Source organism: Sciurus vulgaris (genome assembly GCF_902686455.1).
Source record: "Sciurus vulgaris genome assembly, chromosome: 11".
Taxonomy (NCBI): domain Eukaryota; kingdom Metazoa; phylum Chordata; class Mammalia; order Rodentia; family Sciuridae; genus Sciurus; species Sciurus vulgaris.
In genome coordinates this window covers 102297745-102318875 of record NC_136472.1, presented here as the reverse complement: position 1 = coordinate 102318875, position 21131 = coordinate 102297745, and the positions used below count along the sequence as shown (strand labels likewise).

The following is a 21131-nucleotide window of genomic DNA, read 5'->3' as shown; positions in this document are numbered from 1 at the left end:
ATTTAAAAATAAAAAAGGAAATTAGCACTCTATCTGAAGTATGAGTGGCAAAGATATTCTCCCACTCTGTAGGCTCTCTCTTCACATTACTGATAATTTCCTTTGCTGAGAGAAAGCTTTTTAGTTTGAATCTATCCCAGTTGTTGATTCTTGCTTTTATTTCTTGTGCTATGGGAGTGCTGTTAAGGAAATCTGATTCTAAGCCAACAAGTTGAAGGTTTGGACCTACTTTTTCTTCTATAAGATGCAGGGTCTCCGGTCTCATTCCGAGGTCCTTGATCCATTGTGAGTTGAATTTTGTGCAGGGTGAGAGATAGGGGTTTAATTTCATTCTGTTGCATATGGTTTTCCAGTTTCCCAGCACCATTTGTTGAAGAGGTAATCTTTTCTCCATTGCATATTTTTGGCACCTTTGTCTAGTATGAGAAAATTGTATTTATTTGGGTTTGTGTCTATGTCCTCTATTCTGTACCACTGATCTACCTAAAGAACTTAAAAAACTCTACACCAAGAATACAAATAATCCAATCAACAAATGGGCTAAGGAAATGAACAGACACTTTACAGAAGAAGATGTACAAGTAATCAACAGATATATGAAAAAATGTTCAACATCTCTAGTAATAAGAGAAATGCAAATCAAAACTACCCTAAGATTTCATCTCACCCCAATTAGAATGGCGATTATCAAGAACACAAGCAACAATAGGTGTTGGCGAGGATGTGGTGAAAAAGGTACACTCATACATTGCTGGTGGGACTGCAAATTAGTGCAGCCACTCTGGAAAGCAGTATGGAGATTCCTCAGAAAGCTTGGAATGGAACCATCATTTGACCCAGCTACCCCACTCCTTGGCCTATACCCAAAGGACTTAAAATCAGCAAACTACAAAAATACAGCCACATCAATGTTCATAGCTGCTCAATTCACAATAGCCAGATTGTGGAACCAACCTAGATGCCCTTCAGTTGATGAATGGATAAAGAAAACTGTGGCATATATATACAATGGAATATTACTCCGCCATGAAGAATGATAAAATTATGGCATTTGCAGACAAATGGATGAAATTGGAGAATATCATGCTAAGTGAGATAAGCCAATCTCAAAAAACTAAAGGACGAATGATCTCGCTGATAAGTGGATGAGGACATATAATGGGGGGTAGGAGGGGTTAGCGTTAGGGTTAGGGTTAGGTTTAGGGTTAGGGATAAGGAGGGTGGTAAGAATGGAGGAAGGAAGGACTGTATAGAGGGAAAAGAGGGGTGGGAGGGGTGGGGGGAAGGGAAAAAAATAACAGAATGAATCAAACAACATTGCCCTATGTAAATTTATGATTTTTAATTTAAAAAATGGAAAAAATAACGTACAAAAATCAAAAAAATCAAAAAATAAAAAAATAAAAAATAAAAATAAAAAAGGAAATTTTTCTTGACACTTTATATTAAAGTATGTTATACATGCAACTAAATATACATTTTAAATCTACCTTTGACCTTTTCCTTACAGAAGTAAGGAAATGAAGATATTTGAAATTACTAGTTTAATGGATTGCTAAAAACATATAAACTGATGAGAAGAAAATCCAAGAAACTAAGATAAAATTTTAAACACCACCTTCATGCTTTTCCAGGTTGACTGGTAATGTAATAAAAGATCAGTTGCTAACAATCTGAAAACAGAACGACCACAGTTATTTGCAAACAAAGGCACCATTTTACCAAAACCTTTCCCTTGCTGTTCAAACATAGTAAAAACATCTGTGCATTGATATCATTTCTCTATGTAATGATTTCAATATTTGTTCTCCATTCTTTTTAAAGTGAGATTAAACATGATCGATCAAAACGAGGAGTTTATAAACTTTGGGATTTAGTAGAATGAGGAAATGTCCTTTATTTTATCTCCTTTCCTCTTTTGCAACGAGTATTTATCAGTGTGGAGATTTGAGATTTCATGGTCTATTTAACTCAGTGTCGCTGCTTGTGACTCCACAGTGTTCAGTAACATCACTGTACATTCCAGGCACATCCACATGACCTAGTTAATGAATGCCCTAAATGCTCTGAATAGATTTATGCTGATGATATGCTGCATTCAGGCCAGAGCACAGGACGAAGCCTAAGAGTGGCTGATTTTCTCTCCTGGCTACTGATTTGCTATGTAAACTTGAATATTATATTTAGTCTTCCAAACCTTAAATCTTCCTATACAAAATAAGGCTAATAATAGTGTATTTGATTGTGAAGTACTTTGGCAACCTTGTCAGAAAAACATTGTGAGTATGCATAGTTATTATTTATAAGGTCTAAGAGATATTTAATGGTAACTGTTTTGTTTTCTACCAAAAATATTGCCATAGAAATGGACTAATATTGAACTTATTAAAAAATGTCTCAATGAAAAAAATGAGAAAAAAAATAGTATTACCTTAATGATTATCATCGGCATCATTTTAAACTTATTATTCATAAACTTATTATTCATATTCATATAAACTTATTATATTCATGTCCATTTCATCTCAGCAATAATTTATCCAGCATTTATCCAATTGTTTTTTACCATTCATTAACACTGAATATACAATAAAAATACACCACCAATCTGTCAACTTAATTAAATTATCTTTACTGCTGATATTAAAGGTGAATTCCCACGAACTTAGCTGTTAATGTTAATTGATTACTTGGATCATTGCAAATTAATCTATCACCAGTAGGCAACTGATCATCTCTCATATCTGGCCACAGTCAAGTTATATCCTGTCTATGTGGAGTTTTTGAAAAAATTATTAGATATTTCATAAATATACTCCTCTCTTAGGTGTCTCAACCTGTATTGGCCAGGTAATATCAGGAAACAAAAGTCTTATTTAATAACATTTATTGAAAGCTTAATTTGCAGTTCTCTTTAGAGAATTAGAGGTGTCAATGGGAAATCAACAGAGCCTTCAATGGAATTGTTCACTATGACCTAAGTTAAGAAGGAAACTACTCTTTTTCTTTATGTCTATAATATGGTGGATAAAATGAATTATACTGTGCAAAATACATAAACAAGTAGAAAACTAAAGTCTGGAACATAAGAGGTAACTCATAAATAGAAGAAGGGGTTAAAATTCATGGACCTTGGACTTACCAAACCAGATATATAGACTCTGGATGAGTGGTTCTAATGATCATATGGAGTAGGTGAGCATCAATCATTAGGTCTTCCACTGAGAAAGGAATTGGGGACTATCACAATAGGAGCCAATGAAATGTGTTTCATCCATGAATAGAAGCTCGGAAACCTCAGCTCTACGACAGAGCATATGGCACAAGGGTGAGCTGCCTGACTGGGTTTCTGGTGGAAACAAAAATAGTAATTCACTCAGAATGTAGTTTTGAACCATAACTGTTGTTTAAAATTTTGGAAGTGCTGAAACCTAGAGCAAAGAAATTAATACAAAACAGATCTGAAAGCAATGAATCCTAAAGAGTTCTGGCACAATCTCACATGGAAACCATCCCACAGGGATACTTCCGTAATCTATGGCTCATAAAGGACCCCTGAAAAAGATTGTTTTCAATAAAGATGAGCCCACAGACCAAATTACAAAGTATATAAGGAAATCTATTGTCATGAGATATAAATAGTCTTAAGAGTGAAGCCTAAGAAATTATAGATAATAGAGCAGTTGAAAAAGACTTTGAGATAAGTATTTCAAAATGTTCAAAAAGATAAAAGAATAGAATAAATGAGGCAAAAACATGGCATATTTAAAACCCAATGAAATGGAAACTTAAATGCCAAATGTAAAAATCGAAATTTTCAAAAATAACTCTCAGTGTTGATACAATTCAAGGGAGAATTCTTGAATTGATATATCTAAGGAAAGATATTCCATGTTTGAAAATTAGAGTAACTAATATGCTAAAATGTCCACACTATTCAAAGCAGTGTATAATTCCTATCAAAATTCCAATAGCATATTGCAAAATTAGGAAAAGAATTGCAAAATTAATATAGAACCACAGAAGACTCCAGATAGCCAAAACAATATTGAGAAGAAAAAAAAAAAAAACTTGAAGAGATCACACTTCCTGATTTCAAATTATACAGAAATCTATAGTAATCTAAATAATATTTATTGGCATAAATATGGTACTATCATACAAACAAACTCATAGACCAATAGAACAGAATAGAGAGCCCAGAAATAAATCCATACATTCAGTGAACTATTAGACACAATGGAGGAAGAATATTCTTTTCAATAAATGGTACTAGAAAAACTTGATATTCACACTGGGAAAAAAAGAAAAGAAAAAGAAAAGGAATTAGACTTTAATCTTACTCTGTGCACAAAAATAAACTCAAAAGGAATGAAGACCTAAATTTAAGACTTGAAACACAAAACACTTGGGAAAAAATAAACAGGAGAAAAACTTCTTAATACTTGGCAATGATTTCTTGGGTATCACACAAAAAGTATAGGCAACAAAAGAAAAAAAAAGACAGTGAAGTAAACAACAAACAAAATGATAAGGCAGCTTATTAATTAGAAAAATATTTTACAATAAATGTACTTGAAAAGGGCTTAACATCCAAAACATAAAAAGCTCACATAACTCAATAGCAAAAGAGCCAAGTAATTCAATTTCAAAAAATTGTCAAAGGTCCTGATTAAATATTTTTGTAAAGACGTGATTAGTGGTCAACAGGACATGAAAAGGTGCTCAATACTGCTAATTATCAGGAAAATGCAAATAAAATCATAATAAGATATCACCTTATATCTGTTAGAATTCAAAAGATAGTGTTAGCCAGGCTGCTGAGAAGAGGGAATTCTTGCACACTGTTGGTGGAAATACAAACTGGTAATATCATTATAGAAAACACTATGGAAATTGAAATATAGAACTCCCAAATGATACAGAATTCCCTTTGTTGGGTATATGCCCTCAAAAATGAAATAAGCACCTTGTCGAGATACGTACATTTCTATGTTTGGGCAGCATTATTCACAATAGAAAAGATGTTGCTAAAAAATCTAAGTGTTCATTGATGGATGAGTGGATAAATGAGTGATATGAATATCATTTAGTCTTTAAAAAGAAGATACTTCCATTTGCAGCAGTGAGAAAGAACCTCAAAGGTATTATGCTATGAGAGATGAGCCAAACAGAAAAAAAGCCCTGCATGATCTCATGTATATTAAGAGCATAAAACAAAGTTGAATGGATAGCAACAGAACAGAATGGTTGTTATCAGGTTTAAGGAGAAGAAGGAAATGGGGATAAGTAAATCAAAGGTACACTCACAGTCATGTAGGATGAATCAGTCTAGAGATCAAATGTACAACACAAGGCCTACAGTTAATAATACTGTATTATATACTGAAAATTTTAAGAGAGTAGATACTCTCTTTAGGTAATCCGATTATACAAGCACATACATAAGAAGTACTATAGATGTTGAATAGGTTAATTTTCTTAACTACAATAAATATTTTTATATGTATACCAAAATAGCATATTGTTATATCTTAAATATATGTAATAAAAATGAAAATTTAAAAAGATGTAAAATAAACACACAGAAATTCATCAACCAGAAAACAGCATAGATAATTTTTATTTTTTTCTGTTTTAAAAATATGGAAAAGTAATTATGAGACATGGAGAATAGAATGAAGACTTCCAAGTCACATATAATAATATTTCAGAACAAAAGACAATATTCAAATGACTAACAATGTACATATTTTCAAATTTGAAGAAAGATTAAATCCTTAGAAGATGCCAAGGTATAAATAGAAGAAAATAAATTTGTCACATAGAATAATTCTTTTCATTAAGAAAGAAAATCATTCAAAAACTGCTACAGGAAAGAAGATTGAGGAGTGACTATAAGATGAACAGCATATTTCTTGTGCAAAATGATAAATAAAAGAAAATAATCTAATAATATCTTCAACATGCTGATAAAAGTTACAATGTTATAACCTACTAAATTATTATTGATAAGTGTTTGTAAAAGAAAAATAAAGACATTTTTAAAGCAAACAAAACTAAAAGCATTTATTGCCCACAGATTGTCATGGGAGGATTGCTTTAAAATGAACCATAGCAAGAAAGAAAATGAACCCAAAGAAAAAGTACATTTCAAAAAGAAACTAATGAGACAACAAAGGCATATATTTTTCCCTCACAATACTATTCATTTATTTGTAATGTGATTTGAAATATTTTTTAAACATATCCTCTATATTTTTTAGTTTTTTACTGTGAATGTATATCATTTTGGAATAAGAAAATGGTAAAGTTCTTTTAAAATTAAAAAGAAACACTATCACTGATAATTTTTAGCCTCTACTTCCAAGTTCAAAACTTGAACATTCTGGTTCTCTGAGAAGTGATGATATAGTACCAATGAAGTTGGTTAGGTGATGAAATCAAAATTAGCATGTGGATGAATTTCCAAAATGTCTGTCATGAAAGTAAAAAGAACACTGCTGTGGTTTGAATGCTGGTTACCCCTCAAAACTTATGATTTAGAACTCAATGCCCAATGTGATAGTTTTAAGACAGGAGACCTGGGGAAGTGATTAAGTCTGAGGACTCAACCCTCACAGCAGATACTAAAGAGAGCCCCTTTGTCTGCTTCCACCCTGTGAGGACAGAGAGAAGGTGCTGTCTATGAGGAATGGACCCTCTACCAGATATTGAGTCTGGTAGCACTTTGATCTCGGACTTCTCAGTCTCAGAACTGTGAGTAAAATATTTCTGTTTCAAGGCATTTTGTTATAGCAGCACAAACAGACTAAGACAAGCACTAATAATCACAGAGAAATTATCCAAAAGTCAAAAAGCAGAGGTAGCCTTATAGTATAGGATAAAATATATACTTGAATAAAATATAACCTTGAGAGACTTTACAGAGGTAAAGTAAATGCATAAGGAAATGCTGTGCTTATATCTTGGCATGATACCTTGCTAAAGTTTCATAGCTAGTGAAAAATATTCTATAGAGCTGTGGATATATTGAGGAGCCCCTGGATCACAGCTCATCTTGACATCAGCTAGACCCCTTAACACTAGACTCAGAACCTTAAATCTGGATCATTTCTGTGGTTTTGATGGGTGTGCAAATCCCTTCAGACAATTTCTGTCTTCCTTGAATCATAGTTTCAGTTTATCAGTCAAGGAATAATGCAAGAAAACATTGTTGGAAAGCACAGTTAGGGCACCTATTGCACCTGCTTTCATAAATACAGAGGGTTGGAACTTTTTATTTTTTATTTTTGGCATCAGTTATTAATAGCTGTCCAAGAGGATGACCTTCACTAAATATGGAATGTTAGAATAGATATTGTATTTATGTCTTGCTCTTTTTGAACTTTTTGATAAATGATAATAGAAACCATAGTTTATCTTGAGTAAGTATTTCCATAAAAAGAACAACAAATTCATTAAAAAGAACACACCCAGTTTGATGCAACAGTTTTCAGCAGATGTAGGGGTGAGGGTGATGGGGTGGAGCTCTTAGACACAGGAGCAATAGTACTGAGCCAGTTCCTAGTTGCACATAGAACTCTAGGTCAGTGCAGAGATAAAGCAAACTCAAATGACAGGCTGCAGTAAATGGACTTTAGTCCTTTCACTATTTTACCTTCCTGCCAGCTCAATATTCATGTGGGGGTGAGCACTGGCCTCTTCTGCTGTTTGATAGCAGACTAGACGATCCAAGTCTTTTGGTGCAGCAATAGAGCATCTGGATTTTTTACAACAGTGTTGATTGAGAAGCCATAGCCTGCTCCTGATGTGATTAGGGCTGTTTCCAAGCCTGATTCTTGACTGGGGTTAACTGCTCTAAGCATTAGACCATAAAGAGTTTCCATGGAGGCTGCATGAGGCCAACTGCTTTGATGAAGCCAACCTGCAAAGAATCAGTTTTGGACAGTTAACCCTCACTTCCTAAGAGTACAGTATTATTTCACAAAGACAAGAATTAGAATAGCCAACTCAACAGTGGTCTAAAGCATTTCCTCTCCTTTAACCCCTGCCCCATTTTCTCTGCTTCACTATGCCTATCAGCTTTTTTTCATTCCAAAGACCAGAATCCTTTGCTTCTCCCCACATATAGTAAATGATGATACCTCCTGCCTTGAAATTTGTATGATCTATTTCGCAACAAGTACAGTCCAAGTCTAAATTCAAATTTCTTAGAGAAAGAATATCACTGGCTCTGTATGAGTCAAGTTTTCAACCCTGCTCCAATAACCTACGGCCCGAAAAGACTGGGCAACACACTACAAACACACCATCCAGGAACAGAGAAGGGAAGCATGTTCAGAGAGAGTGCGGCAGCCACTGGAGAGGGCACACTCAAGCTCCACTCTGCCTCATGCGTGGGCCCTCTCCATGAATTCTGATCAATTCCAAACCAAGCCAGAGACATGAGCGCCATTTCTTCTGTTTTCTTCTCCTCCTTTCCAAACCATTAAATCCTGTCAGTTTTCTATCTTAATATTTTTCAACTTCTTATAGTATAAGAAAAAAAAAAAAACAAGCAATGATTAAATGGGAATTAATTATATTACATATTATATTATATTAATTATATTACTTTTGATTAAGTTGGGCATGTCTTGACAGCTCTGATTTTCAACAGGCCAGAGCTCTTTAAAATGTAACTTCGAGAAAGACAAGTTAGCATATCTGAATCCCCTGTCAGGGAAGCTTTTGATTTTTTTCTTAAAAATTTTTTTTCTTTTGTCCAACCACATAACTCCCTGTCCTATAATTTTATTTCATACTATACACAATGTGCAGCAGTATGGTAACAATAAACATCACTAGACACAAAACTAACCCTAAATTTAAGAGCCTGCTTTGTGACCCTAGAGATTTACTCCATTCTCTTGGTCAGCTTATGGCTTTCAAGCAGGCTTCTACTCCACTGTTCCAAAAGGCAAAATTTGAAAACTTCACTTCTTTGTTAAATAATTTCAATGTATAACTTGGGGGCAGTTATGACTGCTTGAAGATGACAGAAATCCAGCCAAATAATCTCATGGAAATTTGAAAGAGTTATACAACCAAAACAACTTCTAGGTTTCACATCAGACACCAAGGACCACAGAGAAACCGATTCTATTTCTTTGAGAGACCTTGGGTTAGATCTAAGCCAATGAAATGTATTGCTGCTGAGGAAGGTCCTGCAAAAATTTAGCATGTTCAGAAACAATGAACACCACATTCATTTAAGAGGGTTAGGAAATACCTCTCTGGGCTGCCAACACATAGATAGCTCCTATGGAGGATCTGTGCTCTTCAGTGTGTGTCATGTTCTTATTCTAGGTTCCAAATCATAAGATAGGCACTACCTCTACTTAACTCACAGTTCAGGCTTGGAGAGAAGGAAACAGAATTACAATTTATTGCTTACACTCTGTACTTTCACACATTTCAAAAATATCACATATTTGACACAATAACAGGAGGAATGTATGGTTCTTTTTCTCTCTCCTCTCTGAAATTTCAAAATTAAAGAAGCAAAGTATAGTCGAGTAGCACCTAGTATGTTTCCATTGATCTCATTCCAAAGCCTATTCACTTCTTGCCACATCAGCCTTGCCCTTAGCAATTTCCAGGAGGTCCTAGACACACAGTAGATGATTTTTATGTTGGTTAAGATGAAATTGACATTTTTCTCCTTTTGTTCCTAGGGTAAAAATGAAACATAATTTTTATAAGCAGCAGAAGTGAGTCACCCAGACAGTCACATATGGCAGTATGCAGTTCCATCAGAGAGCTTGAGCAGACATTTATGCCTATGGTGAAGTCTTTAGAGACCCACATTGCAGAATTTACAGAGAAGGAGCTCAGTAAATATTTGCTGAATTACTATTGAATAACTTATCAACAGCTAGTCCTCTCTGTTCCAATGTCATATTTGGTACTTCACCGATGGTCTCAAGAATAACAAAAGGGTATTTGCCTACATGAAATTTATTCAAGGCTTTTTGAGCTGAGGCCCTAAATCAATATTCTACTTTATTAATGTTAATGCTTTAATGCTAAAGCACTATGACAACAGAAATAAAACCCTGTCATGATAAATAGCTCATGAAAGCCACAGTGGAGCTAAAAATATCCTAAGGTTTTAAAAGTTATCTATTGATAGATTGTTTTATTGTTTATTAAGTGACTGATAAATGTAGTTCTGGATTCATAAATTATTTCTGACATATACAATTTTAAGGAAGACTCAATCAATACTATGTCCCAATCAATTTGAAGAGTGAGTAGAAATTTACTATTTGTAATGGTGCTGCCATCCTGGAGTATTTCACTTCGGAAATGACTCATGCTGTGTACATTTTTTTCTTTTTTTTACAATAGATATCTGCATGCTCAGTTTAACTGCAATTTTTGTACTCACAAGATGCTGCTTCTACAAGTTAAAAGGTTCACAGATTTGTTTCCTATTCAGTAGCTTCAGTTAGTAGTGATTGCCTGATGTGTAAGGCAGGGGACACAGAAGATCACAATACCATGCTTCAACTGTGATTTCAGACCTTTTTTCTGATCTACAAAAATCCACATTTCTGATAATAGTGAGAATCTGGAGGCTATTAAGAATATTTAAATTGATGTAACCTTTCTCCAGTTTACAATTACATAATGTTTTTTGTTTGTTTTTGTTTTTGTTGGTACAAGGGATTGAACTCAGACCCTTGCACATGCTAAGCACCCTCTCCTATTGGGCCACATCCCCAGCCCGTTACCTTTGAAAATCATGTACCAGTTATGTACAAGTCACCATCCAGTCAAGATAAATATTTCCATTAATCATAAATCCCATTGTGTTTCTGTTAGTGAAACCATCTACAATTTTTTTCCATACATGTGTCTGTTCCAGAGTATTATATAAATGGAATCACACAGTGTGTAGACTTGAATCTAGCTAATTCAACTTGGAAGAAAGCTTTTGAGATTCATCCATATTGTTGCATATTTCAGTAATTCATTGTTTTTATTGCTGAGAAATATTCCATTATATGGATGGCTCATAGTTTCCTTATGTATTTACTAGTTAATAAACATTTGGTTGTTTCAAGTTTGTGGAAATTATGAATAAAGCTGCTACAAACATTTGCTTCTTAGTCTTTGTTTTACTTATAAACAAATGGGGTACAACTTGTTTCTCTGGTTATACATGAAATAGACATATACCATTTGTGTAATCATACATTTACATATGATAATGATGTTTGATTCATTCTGTTATTTTTCCTCTTCCCCACCTCTCCCACCCTTCTTTTTCTCTATATAGTCCATCCTTCCTCCATTCTTGTCTCCCTTGCACCCCCCCCATTTTGTATCATCATCCACGTATCAGTCAGATCATTTTTCCTTTGGTTTTTTTGGGATTGGCTTACCTCACTGAGCATGATATTCTACAAATTCATCCATTTGCCTGCAAATGCCATAATTTTATTCTTCTTTATGGCTGAGGAATATTCCATTGTATATATATATATATATATATATATATATATATCACAGTTTCATTATCCTTTCATCTATTGAAGGGCATCTAGATTGATTCCACAATCTGGCTATTGTGAATTGAGAAGCTATGAACATTGATGTGGCTGTATCTCTGTAGTATGCTGATTTTAAGTCCTTTGGGTATAGGCCAAGGAGTGGGATAGCTGGGTCAAATGGTGGTTCCATTCCAAGTTTTCTAAAGAATCTCCACACTGCTTTCCAGAGTGGCTGCACTAATTTGCAGCCCCACCAGCAATATATGAGTGTACTTTTTTCCCCACATCCTCGCCAACACCTATTGTTGCTTGTGTTCTTGATAATCGCCATTCTAATTGGGGTAAAATGGAATCTTAGGGTAGTTTGATTTGCATTTGTCTTACTACTAGGGATGTTGAACATTTTTACATATATATGTTGATTGATTGTCGATCTTCTTCTGTGAAGTGTCTGTTCATTTCCTTAGCCCATTTGTTGATTGGGTTATTTGTGTTCTTGGTGTAAAAGTTTTTGAGTGTTTTATAGATTCCGGAGATTAGTGCTCTATCTGAAGTATGATTGGCAAAGATTTTCTCCCACTCTGTAGTCTCTCTCTTCACATTGCTGAATAGTTTCCTTTGCTGAGAGAAAACTTTTTAGTTTGAATCTATCCCAGTTATTGATTCTTGCTTTTATTTCTTATGCTTTGAGAGTCATGTTGAGGAAGTCTGATCCTAAGCCAACATATTGAAGATTTGGACCTACGTTTTCTTCTATAAGGTACAGGGTCTCTTGTCTGATTCTGAGGTCCGTGATCCATTTTGAGTTGAGTTTTGTGCAGGGTGAGAGATAGGGGTTTAGTTTCATTCTGATGCATATGGATTTCCAGTTTTCCAGGGATAGTAGGAACATTCCTCAACATTGTAAAGGCTATCTACACTAAGCCCATGGCCAATATCATTCTAAATGGTGAAAAACTGAAAGCATTCCCCCTAAAAACTGAACCAAGGCAGGGATGCCCTCTTTCACCACTTCTATTCAATATCATCCTTGAAAATGTAGCCAGAGCAATTAGACAGACCAAAGAAATTAAAGGGATATGAATAGGAAAAGAAGAACTCAAACTCTCCCTATTTGCTGATGACATGATTCTACATTTAGAAGAACCAAAAAAATCCACCAGTAAACTTCTAGAACTCATAAATGAATTCAGAATAGTAGCAGGATATAAAATCAATGCTCATAAATTTATGCCATTTTTAGTCATAAGTAAAGAATCCTCTGAAAGGTAGGAAAACTATCCCATTTACAAATAGCCTCAAAATAAAAAATACTTGGGAATCAATCAAACAAAAGTGGTGAAAGACCTCTACAATGAGAACTACAGAACACTAAAGAAAGAAATGAAAGAAAACCTTAGAAGATGGAAAGATCTCCCATGTTCTTGGATAGGAAGAATTAATATTGTCAAAATGGCCATACTGGTCCAGCTCCGCCCACGCCGGGGAGCGCTGGCTGTGCCGGCGGGGAGAAATTGACCAATTTTGACAAGATGTAGTGCTGCATTGTGCCTGATGGGATATGATAAATCATGGCATCCGAACTTTGTAAGACGATCTCTGTGGCAAGGCTTGAAAAGCACAAGAATTTGTTCTTAAATTATAGGAATCTGCACCATTTTCCATTGGAGTTACTGAAAGATGAAGGACTGCAGTACTTGGAGAGACTATATGAAAAGGAACTCCCTTAACACCTTGCCAGAAAACCTTGCTCAGAAGCTTCCAAACCTTGTGGAACTGTACCTTCACTCAAATAACATAGTTGTGGTTCCAGAAGCTATTGGGTCCCTTGTAAAACTCCAGTATCTGGATCTTAGTGACAATGCCTTAGAAATTGTTTGCCCAGAAATTGGTCGGCTGAGAGCTTTACGTCATCTTCAATTAGCAAATAACCAACTGCAATTCCTACCTCCAGAGGTTGGCGATTTGAAGGAGCTGCAGACACTAGACATTTCTACCAATCGTTTGCTAACTTTACCCGAGCGGCTTCACCTGTGCCTTTCTCTGCAGTACCTCACTGTGGACCGAAATCGTCTATGGTATGTGCCGCGCCATCTCTGCCAGCTGCCCAGCCTCAATGAGCTCTCCATGGCTGGAAATCGTCTTGCATTTTTGCCACTTGATTTAGGTCGATCTCGAGAACTGCAATATGTATATGTGGATAACAACATTCACCTGAAGGGCTTGCCATCTTACCTGTACAATAAGGTCATCGGGTGCAGTGGCTGCGGAGCCCCCATCCAAGTGTCTGAGGTAAAGCTGCTCTCCTTTTCATCGGGGCAGCTGACCGTCTTCCTCCCAGCCGAGGTGAAGGCCATAGGGACAGAGAATGATCACGTCCTGCCTCTGCAAGAGCTGGCCATGAGAAGTCTGTATCATGCCCATCACAGATTTCTAAAAGATTTGAACTTTTTGTCTCCAATCTCATTACCCAGAAGTCTCCTGGAGCTGCTGCACTGCCCCTTGGGGCACTGTCACCGGTGTAGTGAACCCATGTTGACCATCGTCTACCCCAAGCTCTTTCCCTTGAGAGAGACGCCAATGGCAGGGCTGCACCAGGGGAGGACGACAGTCAGCTTTGTGGCTTACTGCTGCTCCACCCAGTGTCTGCTGACTTTTGACCTGCTGCGTTGATAAACACTCAAGCCTCAGGAGCACTGCCAGCTTGACACCGAGGCCACCTGTGAGTCGCGCACTGTGTGCGGCAGGGCTTGGAGAGTCCAGTCAGTGCGGAACAGGCCCTTCCATCCTGTCCTGTCCAGTGCGGGGCATGCAGAACTCTCTGGAAATGTCATATTGAGCTGCACAGCTAAAATGCCTTCACCCTTCCCCCAAGTTGGAATATATCCTCCCCCAAATTAAGGACATCCTGTCTTCTGTGTTTTATCTTTTTATGTGAGCGTGTCTCATATGTAAACTATTTAGTTTGATGAGCCTCCCCATGTCTAATTTAAAGCAAGTTGCAGTTCCCTGAAGAACTATAATTTGATAATACAGGCAAATTAACTTGAACAACTTACCTTCAGTGATACTTCTCCTGTTCTCTTTCTTTCCCCAGAGGATTATTTCCCCAGGAGATTATTCTCCATGGTTTCTCCAGTGGAAACTTGTCAGTTTTTACCATTTAAGCACACTCCATGGCCTAATAGTCTCACATAGCAGGGTGGGGCCCCTGAGTTGGCGGCAAAGTTAGACTTCTGTGGAGGCGCAGCAAGATCCCAGAGCACACACCCTCTGGAAAGTTACAACCTTATTTGTAAGTTTTGCAATGTATTAAGGGACCATCAAGAGGGATTCAAAAACAAAAATGCAGGTGATAATGAAATATACTTTTATTTAAAAGACTGTTTAAAAAAAAAAAAATGGCCAAACTACAAAAAGTGCTATACAGATTCAATGCAATTCCAATTAAAATCCCAATGATGCACCTTACAGAAATAGAGCAAGCAATCATGAAATTCATCTGGAAGAATAAGAAACCCAGAATAGCTAAAGCAATCCTCAGTAGAAAGAGCGAAGCAGGGGGTATCGCAATACCAGATCTTCAACTCTACTACAAAGCAATAGTAACAAAAACGGCATGGTATTGGTACCAAAATAGAAAGATAGATCAATGGTACAGAATAGAGGACATGGACACAAACCCAAATAAATACAATTTTCTCATACTAGACAAAGGGGCCAAAAATATGCAATGGAGAAAAGATAGCCTCTTCAACAAATGGTGCTGGGAGAATTGGAAATCCATATGCAACAGAATGAAACTAAACCCATATCTCTCACCATGCATGAAACTAAACTCAAAATGGATTAAGGGCCTCAGAATCAGACCAGAGACCCTGCAGATTATAGAAGAAAAAGTAGGTCCAGATCTTCAACATGTCGGCTTAGGACCAGACTTCCTTAACAGGACTCCCATAGCACAAGAAATAAAACCAAGAATCAATAACTGGGATAGATTCAAACTAAAAAGCTTTCTCTCAGCAAAGGAAACTATCAGCAATGCGAAGAAAGAGCCTACAGAGTGGGAGAAAATCTTTGCCAATCATACTTCAGATAGAGCACTAATCTCCGGAATCTATAAAACACTCAAAAACCTTTACACCAAGAACACAAATAACCCAATCAACAAATGGGCTAAGGAAATGAACAGACACTTCACAGAAGAAGATCGACAAGCAATCAACATATATATGAAAAAATGTTCAACATCTCTAGTAATAAGAGAAATGCAAATCAAAACTACCCTAAGATTCCATTTCACCCCAATTAGAATGGCGATTATCAAGAATACAAGCTACAATAGGTTTTGGAGAGGATGTGGGGAAAAAAGTACACTCATATATTGCTGGTGGGGCTGCAAATTAGTGCAGCCACTCTGGAAAGCAGTGTGGAGATTCCTTAGAAAACTTGGAATGGAACCACCATTTGACCCAGCTATCCCACTCCTTGTCCTATACTCAAAGGACTTAAAATCAGCATACTACAGAGATACAGCCACATCAATGTTCATAGCCTCTCAATTCACAATAGCCAGATTGTGGAATCAACCTAGATGCCCTTCAATGGATGAATGGATAAAGAAACTGTGATACACACACACACACACACACACACACACACACACTGGAATATTCCTCAGCCATAAAAAAGAATAAAATTATGGCATTTGCAGGTAAATGGATGAAGTTGTAGAATATCATGCTCAGTGAGATAAGCCAATCCCACAAAATCAAAGGACAAATAATCTCACTGATAAGTGGATGATGATACATAATGGGGAGTGGAGGGAGGCAAGAATGGAGGAAAGATGGGTTGTATGGAGGAAAAAGAGGGGTGGGGAGGAGTTGGGGGAAGGAAAAATAAGAGAATGAGACAGACATCATTATCCTATATACATGTATGATTACACAAATTGTGCGACTCTACTTCATGTACAGCCAGAGAAACAACATTTGTGCCCCATTTGTGTACAACTATGAAATAAAATCTATGAAAATAGATTTTTAAAACAAGAAATTATGCAATTCTGATTGATAGGGAAAAAAAGGCTGGGGGCAAAAACAGTCTCAGAAATTTGTAAAATTCTTTTTAAAATAAACCAAGAACCCAAAATGTTTTATGTCTATGAAGTCCAAGAAAGGGATGAGAAATAGGTCAAAGCTAAAAAATTACTTGAAGGAGAAATGTATGAAACATCTGAACTTTGGCAAGAGAAATAACGTGCGGTGCAAGAGGGTCAGTGAATTCCAAACAGTGTCATCTCAAAAGAAAATCATAGCAAGACAATTTATAACAAAATTTCCGGAAACTAGAAAAACCAGCAAAGCACAAAATTACTTTATTTATTTTCTTTTAAAATTTTGAGACATGATTTCACTAAGTTATCCAGGCTGGCCTCAAATGTGTCATCCTCCTTCCTCAGCCTCCCAAGTTGCTGGGAATGGAGGTGTGTGCCACCACACCCAGCTCAAACAATTACTGAAAATAGTAAAGGAGAATAAGTCTTTAGTTATAGAAAAAAAAATTCAAATGATTGCTTTTCTCATCAGAAACTATGGAAGGAAGCCAGCAAAATATGGCACATTTTTCAATTGCTGAAAGAAAAGAATGGTAAAACCAGAGTTCTATATACAGTGAGAGTCTCCTTCAAAAGTGGAAGAAATCAAGATTCTAAGAACAAAACAAAAACAAAACACCAACTAAGGCAATTTGTTGTCAGCAGACCTAAACTATAGGAACAGCTAAAGAAAATTTCCTACACAGAAATTTTGAACACATTATGAAAGAATACAAACCAACAGAAACAGTAAGATATGCATAAATTTAATACATTTTTTCTTCTCCTTTGAGTTTTCAAATTATGTTTGATGGTTGAAGTAAAAATTTTACATTTTCTGATGTCAAATTATGTTTGATGGTTGAAGTAAAAATTTAACATTTTCTGATGTGGTTCTAAATGGACATAGAGGACATATTCAGGACACTTATAAATCATGGAGAGTAAAGGAACTTTAAAGAGGTGATATCTCAACATTTTACTTTCACTGTAGGCTACAATAAATTATGTACAAACACTATAATGACCAGAGTAACAACTAAAAAGCTATACAGAGAGATACACTGAAAAACACTATAGATTTGTCAAAATGAAATTTTTAAAAAATGTTCAGGTAACCCACATAATGGCAATAAAAATAAAATAGAAGAACAAACAACAAAAACAGAGAACAAAACCAAAATAAAATATTTAGACACTAATATAACAATAATTGCTGTTATACACTGAAATTTTTTTATCCCCCCAAAATTCATATGTTGATTCCTAACATAATGATATTAGGAGGTAGGGCTTAGGAAGGTGGCCTGGTCAGAAGAGTGGGATTTCAAAAAAAGACCATAGAGAGTTTTCTCACTGCTCCTGTCATATGAGGACACAGCAAGAAAAGGGCACTTCATGGAACCAGGAATTGGGCTTTCACAAGATACCAAATCTTCTGGCACCTTGATCATGAACTTCCCAAGGTCCAGAAATGTAAGAAGTAAATGTTTTTTAAGTCAACCTGTTTATGGTATTTCTGTTATAGCAGCCTGAATTGACTAAGGTGATTGCATCTAATAATGATCTAAACATGCCAATTAAGAAGAGATTTACAGAGTAAATTTAAAACATCACCCAACCATGTGATGCGTACCAAGAAAAAATTATCACTCTAAAATAAGAATATGATCAAGTTAAATATAAAAGGATGGAAAAAGATACATTATTCAACTTTTTTTTATTGTACACAAATGGGATACATCCTGTTTCTCTGTACATGAAATGGAAGCATACTATTTATGTAATCACACATTTACATAGGGTAATGGTGTCTGATTCATTCTGTTATTTTTTCCTTTGCCCCCACCCCTCTTTTCCCTCTATACAGTCCCTCCTTACTCCATTCTTGCCGCCCTCCCAACCCACATTATGTGTCATCGTCCGCTTTTCAGCGAGATCATTCATCCTTTGGTTTTTTGACATCGGCTTATCTCACTGAGCATAATATTCTCCAATTTCATCCATTTGCCTGCAAATGCCATAATTTTATTCTTCTTTATGGCTGAGGAATATTCCATTGTGTGTGTGTGTGTGTGTGTGTATATATATAATATATATATTATATATATCTATATATATACACAGTTTCTTTATCCATTTTCATCAATTAAAGGGCATCTAGGTTGGTTACACAATCTGGCCATTGTGAATCGAGAGGCTATAAACATTCATGTGCCCGTATCTCTGTAGTACTCTAATTTTAAGACCTTTGGGTATAGGCCAAGGAGTGGGATAGCTGGGCCAAATGGTGGTTCCATTCCAAGTTTTCTAAGGAATCTCCACACTGCTTTCCAGAGTGGCTGCACTAATTTGCAGTCCCACCAGCAATGTATGAGTGTACCTTTTTCCCTACATCCTCGCCAACACCTATTGTTGCTTGTGTTCTTGATAATCACCATTCTAATTGGGCTGAGATGAAATCTTAGAGTAGTTTTGATTTGCATTTCTCTTATTACTAGGGATGTTGAACATTTTTTTAATATATCTGTTAATTGCTTGTCGATCTTCTTCTGTGAAGTGTCTGTTCATTTCCTTAGCCCATTTATTGGTTGGATTATTTGTATTCTTGGTGTAGAGTTTTTGAGTTCTTTATATATTCTGGAAATTTGTGCTCTATCTGAAGTATGAGTGACAAAGATTTTCTCCATCTCGGAGTCTCTCTCTTCACATTACTGCTAGTTTCCTTTGCTGAGAGAAAACTTTTTAGTTTGAATCTGTCCCAGTTATTGATTCTTGCTTTTATTTCTTGTGCTTTGAGAGTCATGTTGAGGAAGTCTGATCCTAAGCCAACATGTTGAAGATTTGGACCTACATTTTCTTCTATAAGGTGCAGGGTCTCTTGTCTGATTCTGAGGTCCTTGATCCATTTTGAGTTGAGTTTTGTGCAGGGTGAGAGATAGGGGTATAGTTTCATTCTGATGCATATAGATTTCCAGTTTTCCCAGCACCATTTGTTGAAGAAAGAGTCTATCTTTTCTCCATTGCATATTTTTGGTCCCTTTGTCTAGTATTAGAAAATTGTATTTATTTGGGTTTGTGTCCATGTCCTCTATTCTGTACCATTGATCTACCTGTCTGTTTTGGTACCAATACCATGCCGTCTTTGTTACTATTGCTTTTTAGTACAGTTGGAGTTCTGGTATTGTGTTACCCCCTGCTTCACTCTTCCCGCTAAGGATTGCTTTAGCTATTCTGGGTTTCTTATTCTTCCAGATAAATTTCATGATTGCTTGCTCTATTTCTGTGAGATACATCATTGGGATTTTGATTGGAATTGCATTGAATCTGTATAGCACTTTTGGTAGTATGGCCATTTTGACAATATTAATTCTGCCTATCCAAGAACATGGGCGATCTTTCCATCTTCTAAGATTTTTTTTCATGTCTTTGTTTAGTGTTCTGTAGTTCTCATTGTAAAGGTCTTTCACCTCTTTTGTTAGATTGATTCCCAAGTATTTTATTTTTTTTGAGGCTATTGTGAATGGGATAGTTTTTCTAACTTCTCTTTCTGAGGATTCATCACTTATATATAAAAATGCATTGGATTTATGAGCATTGATCTTATATCCTGCTACCTTACTGAATTCACTTACGAGTTCTAAAAATTTTCTGGTGGAATTTCCGGGTTCCTCTAAATATATAATCATGTCATCAGCAAATAGGGATAGTTTGAGTTCTTCTTTTCCTATTCATATCCCTTTAATTTCTTTGGTCTTTCTAATTGCTCTGGCTAGAGTTTCAAGGACAATGTTGAATAGAAGTGGTGAAAGAGGGCATCCTGTGTTGGTCCAGGTTTTAGGGGAAATGTTTTCAGGTTTTTACCATTTAGAATGATATTGGCCGTGGGCTAAGCAATGTTTAAGGAATGTTCCCACTATCCGTATTTTTTCTAGTGTTTTGAGCATGAAGGGGTGTTGTGTTTTAGCAAATGCTTTTTCTGCATCTATCGAAATAATCATGTGATTCTTGACTTTAAGTCTGTTGATATGGTGAATTACATTTATTGATTTCTGGATGTTGAACCAACCTTGCATCCCTGAGATAAAACCCACTAGATCATGGTGAACTATCTTTTTAATATATTTTTGTATGCAATTTGCTACAATTTTGTTGAGAATTTTTGTGTCAATGTTCATTAAGGATATTGGTCTGAAATTTTCTTTCCTCCATGTGTCTCTGTCTGGTTTAGGTATCAGTGTGATATTGGCTTCATAGAATGAGTTTGGAAGGGTTCCCTCCTCTTCTTTTTCATGGAATACTTTGAGGATTATTGGAATGAGCTCTTCTTTAAAGGTTTTGTAGAACTCAACTGAGAACCCATCTGGTTCCGGACTTCTGACCAAAGAAAATTAGGAGTGGCTATATTAATACTTGACTTTAGCAAAGAAAATTGCTAAAGATAGAAAGAGGAACATAACTAAAGAGGAAAGAAGGCAATAACCAAGAGA

General features: G+C 35.9%; 1 pseudogene across 1 annotated transcript; it reads left to right on the top strand.

The window, feature by feature from the left end:
• The first annotated feature begins 13019 nt into the window (after positions 1–13019).
• Positions 13020–14919, top strand: LOC306639397 (leucine-rich repeat-containing protein 28-like; annotated as a pseudogene). The gene has a single exon. The product of its transcript is annotated as a leucine-rich repeat-containing protein 28-like (transcript).
• The last annotated feature ends 6212 nt before the right edge of the window (positions 14920–21131 follow it).